General features: G+C 43.6%; 1 protein-coding gene across 8 annotated transcripts in view; it reads left to right on the forward strand.

The window, feature by feature from the left end:
* Positions 1-7660: 7660 nt before the first annotated feature.
* The window catches only part of NOD1 (nucleotide binding oligomerization domain containing 1), an 87442-nt gene continuing 78966 nt past the window's right edge, over positions 7661-16136 (forward strand). For 3 of the 8 annotated variants that reach the window (XM_057731426.1, XM_057731416.1, XM_057731427.1), the window contains exon 1: positions 7667-7798. The gene's annotated coding sequence lies outside the window, so the exon portion shown is untranslated. Of the gene's footprint in view, positions 7799-12515; positions 12634-16136 lie in introns of those variants that run through there. The other 5 variants (XM_057731417.1, XM_057731425.1, XM_057731423.1 and 2 more) reach the window with 4 other exon arrangements.

Here is a 16136-nt window from a genome sequence, read left to right on the forward strand (position 1 = left end):
GCCACCCAGCAGTAACAATCACTACCTCCCCCCCCCCTCCATAGTGTCTGTGGAGACCGTGTGAGGAGCCTGTACTTAAATCCCCATCTAGGGGTAACAAGGTCTCCCTCCCTGTCCCTGCTGGGTGGTGTCAGAGGAGGCCAAGTGGCAGATTAGGACTGTATCACCCAGTGGCAACAAAGCCACCCTTCCCTGTGGAGTCAGTGAAGGCAATGTGGGGGGCAGTAATGAGGCATTCCTACTCCTCCCAGCCAGGGAGGTATCTGTGGAGACCAAGTGGGAAGTTGCCACTCCTGCCTCTACTCAGCAGTAACAAGGTGCACCCTCCTTTGGGTGACAACAGAAGCTGAGTGAGAACCTGAACTTCTACCTCCATTTAGCAGTATCGAGGCAGTGGCCCTCACCTTACTTAGCTGGAGTGGTTTCAGAGTAAGCCAGCTAAAATAGGAGATTTCAATCAATAGAATCCAGAGTCTCATAATTTCCAAAATGTCCAGGTTTCAACTGAAAAATCACTCATCATTCCAAGCACCAGGAAGATCTCAAACTAAATGAAGAAAGACAATCGATAGGTGCCAAAACAATGACAGACATGTTAGAATTATCTGACAAAGATTTTAAAGTAGACATCATAAAAGTGCTTCAGTGAGGAATGTGCTTGAAACAAATGAAAACAGAGACATTCTCAGCAAAGAAACGAGATATAAAGAAGAACCAGATGGAAATTTTAGAACTGAAAAATGTGATAAGTGAAATTAAAACCTCAGTAGATGGGTCCAAAAGCAGAATGGAGGGGACAGAGGAAGGAATCAGTAAACTGGGAGATAGAACAATAGAAATTAACCTGGTCTGAAAAGCAGAGAGAAAACAGACTGAAAAAAAAAATTAACAGAGCCTCAGGGAACTGTGGAGCTATAACAGAAGATCTAACATTTTTGTCATGGGAATCTCAGAGAGGAGAGAGGGCAGGCTGAAAAAGTACCCAAAGAAATAATGGTTTAAACATTCTGAATTTGGCAAAAGCCACAAACCTACAGATTAAAGAAGTTTAATGAAGCCATGATGGTCTCATGTGGCTTAACCTAACAGATACCTAACCCCCAAGTTTGGTGGGTGGGATTAGCAATGGTGTGCATAAAATGCCTAGCAAGTGGCTGGTATACAGCTTTGTCTAATAAATAGTAATTAACATTTAAAAAGAAAAGAAATCTGAGTGAACCCCAAACATAAACCCAAAGAAATCCACACCAGACACATTGTAGTCAAACTTCTGAACACTAAAGACTAAAATACTTGAGAGCAGCGAGTGAGAGATGACACTTTACCTACAGGAGAAAAACAATTTCAATTACACCAAATTTCTCATCAGAAACCGTGGAGACCAGAAGGAAGTGGCACATTTTTCACGTGCTAAAAGAAAAGGACTGTCTAGCCAGAATCCAGTGAAAATAGCCTTTGAGAATGGAGGGAAAAATCAAGACATTCTCAGCTGAAGGAAGATTAGAAAAATTTGTAGCCAGCTGACCTACCCTAAAAGAACGGCTGAAGGAGGTTCTTTTAACAGAAAGGAAATGGTAAAAGAAGGAACTTAGAAACATCAGAAAGGAAAAAAAATAACATGGTAAGCAAAAGTATGGATGAATACAATAGAGTTTCCTTCTCTTGAGTTTCCTACATAATGGTTGAAGCAAAAATTAAAACACTGTGAGTTGTGGCTCTGAATATATGTAGAGGTACTATTTAACACAATTATAAAAGGTGAAAAGTAAAAGGAAGTAAGGTTTCTACGCTACATTTGAACTGCTAAAATGACACCAGTAGACTGAAAAATTCTGTATATGTAATATATATTATATATATATATATGTTATATATAATAAAGCAACAATTTTAAAAGTTATGCAAAGAGATACACTTAAAAACATCACAGGTAAATAAAAACAAAATTCTAAAAAATGTTCAGGTAACCCACAGGAAGACAGGAAGAAGAAAACAGAGAAATGAAAGAACAGAAAATAAAATGGCACACTTAAACCCTGACATATCAATAAGTACATTCAATGCAAATGATCTCAATATACCAATTAAAACACAGAAATTGGTAGAGTGGATTAAAAACATGACCCAGCCTTACGCTGTCTACAAGAAACTCACTTCAACTATAACAATATAAGCAGCTTGAAAGTAAAAGGATAGAAAAAGATATATGATGCAAGCATTAATCAAAGGAAAGAATGAGTGGCTTTATTAATATTAGATAAAGTAGATTTCAAGGCAAAGAAAATTACCAGAGACAGAGAGGGGCATTATGGTAACCCTTACCAATTCATTTTGTGAAGCTAGTGAAGTCAGTGTACGAGAATCAGACACAGATAGTAGAAAAAACCAACCAAACAAAAATAAGCCTGCAGACCAATATCCCTTATGAATATTGATTCAAAGATTCTTAATAAAAATACTAGCAAATAGAATTTAGCAATACATGAAAAGAATTCTATACCATGACCAAGGGGAGTTATTCCAGAGCTGCAAGGCTAGTTCAATACTTGAACATCATCAATTTTAACTATTATTAAAAGTCATGTGATCACATCAATTGATGCATAAAAGCATTTGGCACAAATCAACACCCATTTATGATAAAGAAATCCTCAGAAAAATAGGAACAGAAGGGAACATCAACAACTTGATAAAGAGCATCTATGAAATACCTACAGCTAATATACTTAATAGTAAAAGACTGAATGTTTCCCCTTAAAACTGGGGACAAGGCAAGGATATCTGCTCTCACTATTCTTATTCAACACAGTACAGGAAGTTCTTACCAGTATAGTGAGGCAAGAAAAGGAAATGAAAGGCATACAGATTGGAAAGAGATAAACGAAACAGTCTCTGTTTACAGATGACATGATTATCTATGTAGAAAATCCCTAGGAATCTATAAAAAAGTATCCCTTAGAACCAACAAGTGAGTTCAGCAAGGTTACAGGATGCAAGATAAACATACACATATCATTGTAGACTTCCCTGGTGGCGCAGTGGTTAAGAATCCGCCTGCCAATGCAGGGGACATGGGTTTGAGCCCTAGTCCAGGAAGATATCACATGCCATGGAGCAACTAAGCCTATGCACCACAACTACTGAGCCTGTGCTCTGGAGCCCGTGAGCCACAATTACTGAACCTAAGTGCCACAACTACTGAAGTCCACGTACCTAGAGCCTGTGCTCTGCAACAAGAGAAGCCACAGCAATGAGAAGCCCACGCACCACAACTAAGAGTAGCCCCTGCTCACTGCTACTAGAGAAAGCCCGCATGCAGCAACGAAGACCCAACACAGCCAATAAAATAAATAAATAAATTTATAAAAAAGGAAACAAAAAAAAATCAATTGTATTTCTATATACTATAGCACTTGGACACAAATTAAAAATATAATACCATTTACAAATGCTTTTTTTAACTCACATTTTTATTGTGATGAAACTCACATAACATAAAATTAACCATTTTGAGGTGAATGATTCTGTAGCATTTAATACACTCACAGTGTTGTCCAACCACCATCACTATTTACTTCCAAAACACTTTCATCACCCCAAAAGAAACCACATATCCATTCTTCCCTCTCCCCATTCCCTGGCAAACACCAATCTACTTTCTGTCTCTATGAATTTACCTATTCTGGTTATTTCATATAAAAGGGCTCAAAATATGTGAGCTTTTATGTCTGATTTCTTAGCTTAATATCTTTGAGGCTCATCAACACTGTAGCATGTATCAGTACTTCATTCTTTTTCATGACTGTATAATATTCTGTTGTATGTGTACAACAATAGGTTTATCCATCCATTGATGGACATTTGGACTTTTTTCACCTTTTGACTATTGTGAATAATGCTGCTATGAACATGTGTGTACATACACATTTTTCAGTACCTCTTGTCACTTATTTCGGGTTTATACCTAGGAGTGGAATTGCTGGGTCATATGGTAATTCTATATTTAACTTTTTGAGGAACCGCCAAATAGTTATCCAGGTTGGCTGAACAATTTTACATTCTTACCAACAATGTATACAGTTTTTTAAAGGAAATACTTAAGTGCAAATTTAACCAAACGTGTAACACTTGTATACTGAAAACTACAAAACAGCAATGAAAGAAATCAAAGATCTAAATAAATGGAGAGGCATACCATGTTCACGGTTTGGAAGGCTCAGTATAATAAAGACGCCAGTTCTCTCCAATACAGGTTTAACACAATTCCTATCAAAATTCCAGCAAGATTATTTTTCTAAAATTTATATGGAAATGAAAAGGAACAGAATAGGTAGAGCAACTTTGAAAAAGAAGAATAAAATGGTAGGAATTATTTGACCTAATTTCAAGACTGTATAGTATTGGCAGAGGGATAAACACAGATCACCGGAACAGAATGGAGAACCCAGAAATAGACCCACACAAAGGTGCAAAGGTAATTTATTAGAGAAAAGATAGCTTTCTGGATAGTGATGCTGGAGCAGCAATTGGACATCCATAAGCAAAAGTAACAAAAATAATAAAATTAACCTTAACTCGTCTCATTCAAAAATTAACTCAAAATTGACTCAAATGTCTGACATAAAACTGTAAACTTTTGGGGAAAAAAGGAGAAATTCTTTGACATCAAGGGTTTTTCAAAGAGTTCTTAGACTGAATACCAAAAGCATGATCCATACAAGGAAAAATTAATAAGCTAGAGTGCATCAAAATTTAAAATGTTTGTTCTGTGAAAGATCCTATTAAGAGAATGAAAAGACAAACTTGGAGTGGAAGAAAATATTTGCAAACCACATATCTAACAAAGGGCTAGTATCTACAATATATAAAGAACTTAAAAAATTCAACAGTAAAAAAGTAAACAATCCAATTAATAAATGAATGAGACATACAGAGACATTTCACCTAAGAGGAGACACAGATAGCAAATAAGCATATGAAAAGATGTTCACCATCATTAGCAAATTAAAACCATAATGATATATCACTAACATGACACACCTATCAGAATGGCTAAAATAAAACATCATGACAGCACCAAATGCTGAGGAGGGTGTTATGAAACTGGATCACTTACACATTGCTGATGGGAATGTAAATCGTCCAGCCACTGTGGAAAAGAGTTTGGGTGTTTCTTTAACTAAGCATGCAACTCCATATGACCCAGCAGTTGCACTTCTGGGCATTTATTGCAGAGAAATGAAAACGTATGTTCACATATAAACCTGTAGTTTAATGTCTAAAGCAGCTTTATTCATAATAACCCCAAACCGGAAATAATCCAAAGTGTCGTTCAACATGTATATGTGCTGCCGAAGCGAGCATCAAGTGTTCAACATTGGTTGAATGGTTAAACTGTGGTATCCCTGTGGTAATACCATGAAATAATACTCAGTAACAGAAGAGAAAGAACTACTGATACACACAGTGCCCTAGATGAGTCTGCAGAGAGTTATGCTGAATGAACAAAACCAATCCCAAAACAAAATCCCAAAATCCCAATACATACTGTGTGCTTCCATTTATATAACATTCTTGAAATGACATACTAAAGAAATGGGGAACTGATTAGTGGTTGTCAGGGGTTAAGGAGGGGGTGGTATGATATAACAGGGCAACATGAGGGGTCATTGTCATGGTGGAGATGTTCTGTATCTCAACTGTATCAATGCCAACATCCTGGTTCTGCAAGATGTTACCATGAAGGGAAATTGGGTTAAGAGTATAAGGGTCTCTCTGCATTATTTCTTACAGCTGCATATGAATTTACAATTATCCCCCAAAACTTTAATTGAAAACAAAAATAACTATGAATTTTTTTTAAGTGATGGAATCAGCAGAGAACAGGAGACTATTAAAAATGACCAAGAAAATTAGAAATAGAACCAAAACACTTTTAGAAAATATATTACTGTTGAAATTAAGAACTTAAATGGACGGTGTATTTGTTTCCTATCGCTGCTTTAATGAGTTACCACAAATTCAGTGGCTTAGAACAACTCAAATTTATTATCTTACGGTTCTGGAGGTCAGTAGCCTAAACTGAGTCCCACTGGGCTAAAATCAAAGTGTCAGCAGGACTGCATTCCTTCTGGAGGCTCTATGGGAGAACCCATTTCCTTGCCTCTTCCAGCTTCTAGAAGCCTCCCTCATTTCTTGGCTCATAGCCCCCTTCCTCCATCTTCAAAACCAGCAACATCAGGCCAAATCCTTCTCAAGCTGTTACCTCTTTAGTTTTCCTTCTGCCTTCCTCTTCCATTTGTAAGGACCCTTGGGTTACATTGGTCCCATAACAACAGTCCATGATAATCGGCCCATCTCAAGGTCAGCTGATTTGCATTCTCAATTCCATCTGCTACTTTAATTCTTTTTTGCCATATTGACAGGTTTCAGGTGTAGGACGTGAACACCCTGGGGGGAGCGCAGGGACTATTCCGCCTAACACAGATGGGTAATACAGCTGATTCAAATAGCCACAAAATAATTGATTAATGGAGAGACAACTGAAGAAGTTATTCAGAAGGCAGCCAGAGAAACAGATATGGAAAATATGAGAGTTTAAAAGATATGGAAGAGAAAATCCAGAATCCTAGAAGAAAAGAAAAAATTTGTAATGTTTCTACCAGAGGTCCATGTAAGGGTATACTGGAGGAACTGGTATCGTTAGCGTCTCTATTTTGGGGTTTACAAGTTTGCACAATGCATGCCATCCATTTTAGGTTTGCAAAGTTTCACTTTTGAGGCATGAACTAACTTTTCTCAGAAGACGGCCTTTGATGGGAATCTAAACATTCACGAGCATATATGTGGTCATGTGACTGAGTGTACCTTAGTGTGAACGTGACAACTTATTTATAGCATCGTTATGCCTTATGTAGACCTTCCCCATTTAAAGCTTTTCAAAAATATTTAATTGGGAAAGGTATTGGCATGTTAAAAACTCCCAGGTCTTCACACCATGATGTACAGACTATAAAATGTACACTGCCAAGAAAAGATTTAAGAACACGAAGAAAAGCTTAGAGTTGAAAAAGTATAAATCGAAGTACATGCTGTGTCGTAACAGGTTTGATTACCTTGAGCTACTTTTCACCGGGGAGCACGTGTTATGTTTTAACGCGAGTTTCACCGGGAGGGCACGCCCCACGTTTTACAGGCGTTTCACCCGGGAGCACGTTTTGAGGTTTCACAGTAGTTTCACCGTCGTGCTCAGGCGCTGCCGCCTCCGGTTGCGGGTGCTGGGTCGGCACTTTTAGGGGGACGGGCCTGGGCTCGCGGCGGCCGCGATCGTGCTGGCGCCACTGGTGCGCGTTGTGTCACCGCTGGGCGAGCTCTCGGGCCTGGCCGCGCGGCCTGAACGCTGGCCTGGCCGCTCTGCTGCGGCCAGCACCGTCCCTCCCGGCTGCCCGGGGCCAACTCTGCGCGCCGCCTCTCCCGGCTCCCCGCGCCCGGCCCGGGCGAGCGGCCGCCCCGCCGGTGCCGCCTCGCTCGCCCGGGTCCGGCGTCGGCCTCTCCGCGCAGACCGCGGAGGCTCGGGGCGCGGCCAGAGGGGCGCGGCCGTCGCTGCGGTGGGGCCAGTTCCCGTTCCCGGCCGGCGCCGCGACCGCTGCCTGCCTGCCTGCGGCCGGGGAAGCTGCGGGCGCCGCGCGCTCCCGGCCCGCCGTTCCCCAGCCTCAGCGTGCCCGCTCCGCCCTCCCCGGCGCACCCGGCTCTCGCTCTGGCTCCCCGCTGCTGCGAGGTCTCCGCACCTGGCGGCCAAGTAAGTCCCAGCGACGGGGGTGGGTCGCGCGGGGCATAAGTTTTCTGGGGTCCCGGGCGTTCCGAGGGAGGAGGTGCAGGGGGACAGTATCCTACGAGCGGGCGGAATTCAGAGCTTCCCTGGAAGAGCTCCGGGTGGAGCAAGACGGAGAGAACCGGCAGTTTGTGGAATTCCACGAAAATTTAGGGGGATGAACTTCAGCGTCACGGGAATCGTTTATCCTACGGTGGTCCAGGCAGAGCTTCTCAATCCTACCTGCACCTTAGATGGGGCGTTTGTAGAATTCAGATGCCAGGCTGGATCTGTCAGAATCCCTGGGGTGGGATCCAGGCCTCTGTATCCCCAGCTGATTCCACTGTGCGTCCAGGGTTGAGCAACAGTGACCAAACTGTGGCTGCCAAGAGAAGGTGGAAAGGCCGGCAGGGTCCTTGCTGGAGTCCGGCCTGCAGACGGATCCGGCTGCTCCCAGTGTCCTGCGTGGCCCTGGGGAGGGGGCAGTGGACCCCCTCCAGCTTCCCGAAAGACAAAGAAGGGAAATGAGACAAGGCTTGGCAGGGTCGCCTGAATGGCGTGTTCAGAATAACCTCAGGTATGCAGACAGTCGTTTGGCACATTGTGAAAAACAGGATTGCCAGATCACGGTGCCCCCTTAGTTCTGCTTTCTGGGAAATGCCTCCATTGTTGGCATTTAAAATTAAGTTGGGGGAAGCCAGTAAACCCATGACCTTGACAACTTCTGGGTGTTCTGCTTTAAGAATGAAGCCAGCTGTGCTTGCCACAGGGTTGGGTTTGTCCCTCCTGAAAGCTCCCTATCTGAGATTTCCCACATCCAGGGAATAGTAACTCTGCTTGGATATTAGTAGTGCACAGGATTTATGCTGTTCTCACCCTGGAGTAGAGGCCGGGGGCAGATAGCTCTAATTTCAGCAAGCGGGGCTACTGGACAAGACACAGACTTTTACTGCATACGTAGGGCAGGTAAGAAAGGAATTTAAAACAAACAACAGCCTGGAAGAGAGGGCTTCCAAAGGGTCTAAGAATAGATTGCGTTTTTGTGTAATGAAGAAATTTAAGTTCAGTCTTTGGAGCCCATCAAACCTGGGCCCAAATTCAGATTCTGTCACTTCTGTGATAGGTGACCACGGGCACATGATGTGTTCTCTCTGAACCCCCTGTTTTCTTTCTTGTAAAACGGGGATAAAAATAGTAGCTCTGTCCTAAGGCTAATGTAGTTAAATGAGATAATGTGTATCAGAGGCCTGGCACGGGCGGGCGGCACATGGTAGCTGTTCCATCAGCGGCAGTTTTTAGCCACTGAAGTGGTAATTTGTGTTCAATTGTTTATTTAGTACAGCCACAGTGAGGGAGAGTGGCCAGTAGTTGTCTCCCTTGAAACTCCATTCCCCTGTTCTTCTCCTGCCCTGCTCAGGGGAGGGCTCTGTAGCCCCTTTCTCCTCAGGCACTGTGTACTTTAAGGTCTGGAATTTCAGGCCACCACCCTCTCCCCCAACAGGGCTTATTAATGGCTCTGGAATACAGTTTTACTCCGTATGATAGGAATGAATTTCTTGACAAAAGAAAGTGGTCCTAAATCTTGAGACTTCCTCCACCGCACTGCCACATATATCAGAAAATGGACTCCCCTAAAACTGGGCTGTTTACAGGGTCTCAGAATTGACATGGGCACACACAGGTGACTTTCCCTTTGGCAGCATCCTCAGGCCGTGCCCCGGTTGTACCTGTTTTGCTCCCGACGCGTGGCTAGGGACAGTGAATCCTGCTTAGATGACCAAGCAGTCAGGAACTTGGGGAAGGGAGGACCCACAGCCTACAGTTGTCAGGGGGCTATCCCAGCTGAACCTTTCACCTTGGCCCCACTCTGTGTCATTGACGATCGCTTTGATAGTAACAGCAGCACTGTTTATTTTAGGTTAGACATTAGAAATACTATAAACAGTGATGTAATGTAGGTATAAAGAGTAAGTGTTTTTACAGCGCTTTCGCTGATACTTGCCTAATGAGGATATGAGATTCTTGTCTATTGTCTCTTTCCAAAGAAAAGAGTTCAATATTTACTCAGTATCTAAGATGTAAACCTAGAAGTTGAGGTTTAAAGGACCAGTTCCTTCCACGATTCTTTTTTGGGGGTTCGAGGCAAGATGAAATTTTAAAAGGTAGTTTGTACTTGTGCTGAATTTTTGTCATGCAGAAGCTGTATGTATTTTGCAGGATCCCGGAAGTCCTATTTCCTTTTATCTTCCGGGCAAAGGCAGTTGAATCTCATAAAAAGGGCCTCCTTTCATCCATCTATAGGGTCTGAAGTTGTTTCGAGGAAAACTCTGTTGCATCAAACACTCAGTGACAGCACGTGTTTTTTTTCCAAACTTGACTCTTGTAGTAAGAGGCGAGTAATTACTGCCATTTCAATTAATTGATGGTTTTTACCTAGTGCTAGAAAGTTTGTCAAAGCAAGAATTTCTGGCTTGAATTCTTCTTTTTGTGTTTTATCTAGAAACTGCCACAGACCAAACTGTAGGCAGAGATTTTGGTGCAGAGTTGACCAAGGCAAGCTCGCCACCATCCCTTCTCCCCTTAGCCATCCTCCCAGCCTCTGGAGCCATCGAGCCAGTGAGGTTTGGGATGCTCTTACTCTGAGGGGATCTTACCTTGGCCCTCAGAAGGGGCACAGTGCCCTAACAAGGGACCTGCTTCTATAGATCCGTAACTGAAAGTGGGGTCCAACTGCTCACCATTCAAAAACAATTAAAGAGGCAAGGTTGGTGGAAAGGAAAGTTTGCTTTATTTTGGATGATGGCCAAGGAGGGGAGAGGGTGGACTCCTGTCCAAAGGCTGACTAGCCCCTCTTTCCCCCCACCAACAACCCGTGGGCAAGAGCTTTTACAGACATGGGGGGCAGGGGGGGCGGCTACAGGCAGAAACAGCACAGTCAGCTCTGACAGTCATCTTGAAATTGGTTGTGTGGTGGTCTGCCCAGTGTCATCTTGATTGCTTTAGGTACAGTTAGTTTCAGTTCCAGGGTTGGTTTGTTTTCATTTCTTTGAGGCCAGTTCTCAGAATTGTGGCAGCTTATATCATGGGTATGTCCGGTCATCATGTAGTTAACTTCTTCCACCTGGTGGGGGTTTCGGTGTCCACAAGACAGCTCACAGGATACGGCTCAGAATATTATCTGTAGCCCTTGAGGAACTAAAGGTCCTTAACGATGCTTAATGACTAAACTATTATGATTTAGTCTTGTTGGACTGTTTTCCTTTGTTTCTGCATTTTTTCACTTCTCCGATTAAACTAATTCTTTGGCTAAAGTTTTTCCACAGACAAAAGTCAGGTGGAGGACATGGGGGGAAGGACCATACGGTTCTGCTTCGTTTCAGAACCAGCAATGCAATTTTTTGTCATGCTTCATTAAAATCATTCAGAGTACTCTCTAGTAAGGTGTCACTTTGGTTTTTTTTTTTTTTGCTGAGTAGTCATTTTCCTGTAAAGAAAACTATAGTGTTCTATAGAACTAATGAATAGGTCAACATGAGGGTCCAGGTAATTTACAAAGCACCAGATCAGCACCAGGTTTTGGTAGGTTAATATTTTAGTAAAACATGAGAAGTCACCACTGCCATATCTTTGTATCAGGATGTTGCTATTGGCCCTTCTCTGTGTCATCTCCACAATACAGGTTAAAGACAGAAAAGAGTTGGGAGGATGGAGTGCCTTGGTAGATATTTTCAGAGTCACACTTTGCTGGGCAAGGCAGTCACATATAGCTAAGGAAAACCCTGCCATGGTAGAAGAACTGGGAGCTGGTGATGATTTACATGAGAAAATATTTGTATTGTTCTGATTCCCAAAAGTTAAAAGTCTAATGACTAAGAACTTCCCGTGCTTCGTTTTAACACATTCCTCAGTTGCTATCTATGACCCCAAACCAAACCTTCTAGAAGGAACTAGGTGGAAAGCTAGGCTTTTCTTTGGGGATATCCTAACTCCCTGTGACTCAGGACAGCAGGCCCCTTCATGGAGCAGGCCATTCCTGGACTCCACTTAACAAGGCCAGTGTTTTACATTTACTATGAATTGAGGCACGTTGATGATTTCAAGTGGAGTTCCTAGACTATAACAAATATCAGACAGGCAGGACTTAAATGGAAGAGACCATGCACTTTTGGAGACCATGGGCTGGGATCAAGCACCTGCTTTGTTCCTTAACTAACTGTGTGGCCTTGGCCAAGACAGTTAACCTCTCCAACCCTGTGTCCTCCTCTGTATGAAACAGTTATAGTAATTCATTCCTTTCTGAGTGGTTTTGAGCATTAGATGAGATTGTGGCTGTGAAGTGCTCAGCATACCACCTGGCTTTCAGGAAGTGGTAATTATGATGATGATGACTGGGTTCAAGTGCCGGTCTTGGCATCTCCTAGTTGTGTGGCTTTGAATAAGCTACTTAACCCTCACCCCTTCACAAACCTCAGTTTTCATATCTATAAAAAGAGGATAACTCTATCAATCTGGAAGGATTGGCTTGAGGCTTTGATGGAATGAAATAAAGATGTGCCTGATCTCGTAAACCCTAGATAATGATAGCACACACTTACATAGATTTACTATGTGCAACACTGGTCGAAGGGCTTCAGGGTTTTGTTTTGTTTAGCTCACTTAATCTTCCCAATAACCCTATACTGTAGTTATCATTTCTCCCACTTTACAAATGAGACAGCTGAGGCTCAATGAGATTAAGTAACCAGCCCACAGTCAACAGATTGTTAGTGCTACATCCAGGATTTGAAGCAGAAATCCAGGTTTTAACCACTGAACAGGACTCAGTGAGTGCCCCTTCCTCTCTGCCCACCTCCCCACCCTAGGCTTGCCTCCTGGAATTGACCCACAGATGCGCTTGTGCACTTTGTAGAGATGTGCTTCCAGATACAAGGTCCTTCCAAAGAACCACCTGCTTCTGCCTGTTTATGGAATGAACATGGGAGCCCCCATCTCCATTTATAACCTTTAACCCTAAAGTACTGCTTATACTGGATGATCTAATATCTACCAGGTGAGGGGGGGGAGGTTTGATACTGACATTCTTAGAGGGGATTATGAAGTTTATTTTTGGGTAAGTGTCATCTCAGTGTACTGAGATTGTTAGCCTGGGTGTAATAAAACACAGGCAGACTGTTCTGTGTTTTTAAGCATATTCTGAAACATTCACCCAGACAGGTGTGCTGGGTATTTGAGACAACAAAAACCAGGCCTGGAATTGCCCACGATGGGACTCAGGTGGACATGACAAGGATTTAAACAACACCGCATTGAAAATGCAGTGGCCTATTCCAAGTACATTCCCTTTTAAGAAACTTCTTACTTATCTCCCTTCTTTACTCCCCAGTAGCTTTTGTGTCTTTTGGAGCTCTGGCAGTCTTCCAAGGGACTTGAGCCAGTGGAACTCAGGGCCCAGAAGAGGGAGTTCTCCATTGAGTGAATTGTGGATGCTTTAGCATTTCTGATAATGAGCTGGCAGTAGTTTTTCTGGCTTCCCCGTGGGTATGAAGTGCTTTGCTCCCTCCCCAGCCTGGTGCTGAAGGCTGTTAGCTATTTCTAGCTCCTGGTTCCTCCTGACTCTTTCGGGCTTCAATTCTTCAGTGCATTAGGTTTAACAGATATTATCAGATGACCTTGCTGGTGCCAGGAACCTACCAAGTTTTGGGGATACAGTAACGAATGACTCCAGGGGCCCAGCACCTGGCCAAATGGAGTTTGCTGGCCACTGGAAGAGGAAGGGGTGGTAAACACAAATACATAGTTATAAATGGGTTAAGTGCTGTGAGTGAAAACAACAGTATGTCTTGAGACAGATTATCAGAGCTGTACTAGGATTAGGGGAGTCTGGGCTCTGCCCCTTCAAGAATGAGCCTTTTCAACTAGTTCTTGGGGATGAAGAAGGGTCAGAGTATGCCAGATGCAGGGCATAGCATGTTTGAAGGCTCAGAGGTGGAAAGAATGGGGTATATTGAGGAAAGTGCAGTGAGGAAGGCCAAGCAGAGCATCCTGGGCTGGAAGGGATTTGGAAACTTATTGTAAAGGGCAGTGGGAGGCTTTGAGTTCCCACCCCTGCCTTTTCTCAGTGTTCGTAATCTAGCAATACAAGAAAACGATAATGCATGACCCCTACTTATTAAGCTTTATAAACCTCGTCTTAATGTGTGAGACAATTATGGAGACAGAAATTATGGTTTTCAATTCCTAATGAAGGAACAGAAGCTCAGAACAGAGAAAAGATGGAAGAACCAGGACTCAGAGCCTGGTCTGCCTGGCTTATAGTACCTGCTCTGTGGTTTTCAGAAGCGGATGTGTGTGAGTGTGTGCGGGCCAACCTGGTACCAGCATCCTTTGGCAGGAACCTCGGTGGATGCACATGGGTGGAGTCCAGTCCTTCCTGGCTCCTTGGAAACAGGAACAAAAGGGCCTAAAGAGCAGAGGCAGGCTGGCAGCATGGGTGTCAGAGTGTCAGAGTCTGCGGGTAAAAATTCTGGGAACCCCCTTGCCAAGGGAAGGGGCTTTGGTCCCTTTTTCATGCTAGTCTGTTTCTCTCTGGCTTTAGTCCCAAAGCTCTGAAAGAGGTGCTTTCCCCACTCTGTTCATCTACCAGGGTATTTATATACACTTAAAAAACCAGTGTTTAGTGAGAAAGAGATTCTTTATTTGGAGTTTTCGGATCACAGAAAAGGCCTCTTGCTTTGGGGCATCCACATCACCCCCTTTCTCCTCACTCCTGTGAAGCTGTCATGAGGTCACGAATGAGAGGCCACGACAGGTCAGGTGTATCTTGGCTGGCGGGGAGGGCCTGCTCCCTAAGATAGGCCCTCGCGGGGCGGGGGGAGGGGGGCCTCAGGGCGTGCCGCCTCTCGGAAGAACCTGGCATCTTCTTAGCGTCTCGATGGCCCTCAGGGTCCCCTCCTACACATCCCAGGTACTGTCGGCCGGGCTCCAGGTAGATTTGTGTCCCAGACAATAAAAGTCTCCAGCTAAGCATTTTGGCCAACAATCAGCCGAGTGTTTATTTGTTCAAGGCCAAGTTTCAACTCACTACCTCTGAGGTGACTAATGTATTTTGTTCTTGTAAAGTGCCTTTCATTTGAGAAGCTCCAGACGCTTTCTGTGTCCATCCTGCATGCCATCTCCAGATGTCTTCTGGCTTCTGAACCTGCCCCTTCTGTAGAACTTTCTTCTAAGCACTTAAACCCACTTATAGAGTTCCAGATCTGGGTTTCTGATTCAAGGCTCTGTTGTCTTCTGTTGGCTTTCTTTATTAAGGTATTTTTATTCACTGGGCCCTCAGAGATGAATACCAAGCAGCGTGTTTTTGGAACTTTGCTTTTCAAAGCCCGGATAACACCAGGGAAGTGTCAAACAACAATTGGATATCAGCCCCATAAGACACAATGGAGGACATTGTCACAAAGCAGTAGGTGATTACGTACCAAGAGCACATATAGACCATGCTCTGGAAATTGAGAGCTGGGCTTTGGTTAAACTTTTTAAGGCAGCTACTAACAAAAGTCTTAGAGCAATAGAAAATATTGGTGCCTGAAAATCTCGGTTTATCTACTAATGAACTTGGCCAGTGACATACTCTAAGTAAGCCAGTGCATTCTGGAAATCCACATATTTGTTCAGCAAGCATTAATGAAGCTCCTTTTATAAGCAGTGTGCTGTGCTAGATTCATTCATTCAACATTTTTTAATCTAGCATCCTCTCTGGGCTGACGACGCAGGGACTAACCAGATGGACCCATCCCTCATAGTCAAAGATGAGCTGGGCCTCAAAAATGAACCAAGACAGAAGCTCCAGCCTACACCACCCTCTCCTTGGTCATGATAAATGCTTACAGTGTAACCAGTGTTGTGCTAAATGTCCTCTAAGTATTACCTCATTGAAGCCTCACGCTGATCCCAGGAAGTAGATGCTGTTGTTGCATTCTATAGATAAGAACACTGAAGCACAGAAGGGTGGTGTATTTGTCCACATCCCACAACTAGTGATTGAAACCAGGTAACCTGGTTTTAGAGTCTTGGTGCTACACTGCCACCATCAATTGATGTGGAAAAAGAGTTCAGGAGGAGAAAAAAGTGAAGTACCATGTCCTGTGAGAGAGGTGGGGATTAGTACCATGGGAATTCCCAGTGGGGAGAGAGGGGCTAAGGGGAAGAACATGGTGAGGTGTGGCCCCTGCCCGTCTGACAGGCACCTGTCCCTGCTGGGATGGGGTGATACTTTTGGATGCTGAGGGGGCTACTTTAACCAGAAGCAAATAAGAGAGCATTTGCCTCA

The sequence above is a fragment of the Hippopotamus amphibius genome, chromosome 4 (genome assembly GCF_030028045.1).
Source record: "Hippopotamus amphibius kiboko isolate mHipAmp2 chromosome 4, mHipAmp2.hap2, whole genome shotgun sequence".
Classification (NCBI taxonomy): Eukaryota; Metazoa; Chordata; class Mammalia; order Artiodactyla; family Hippopotamidae; genus Hippopotamus; species Hippopotamus amphibius.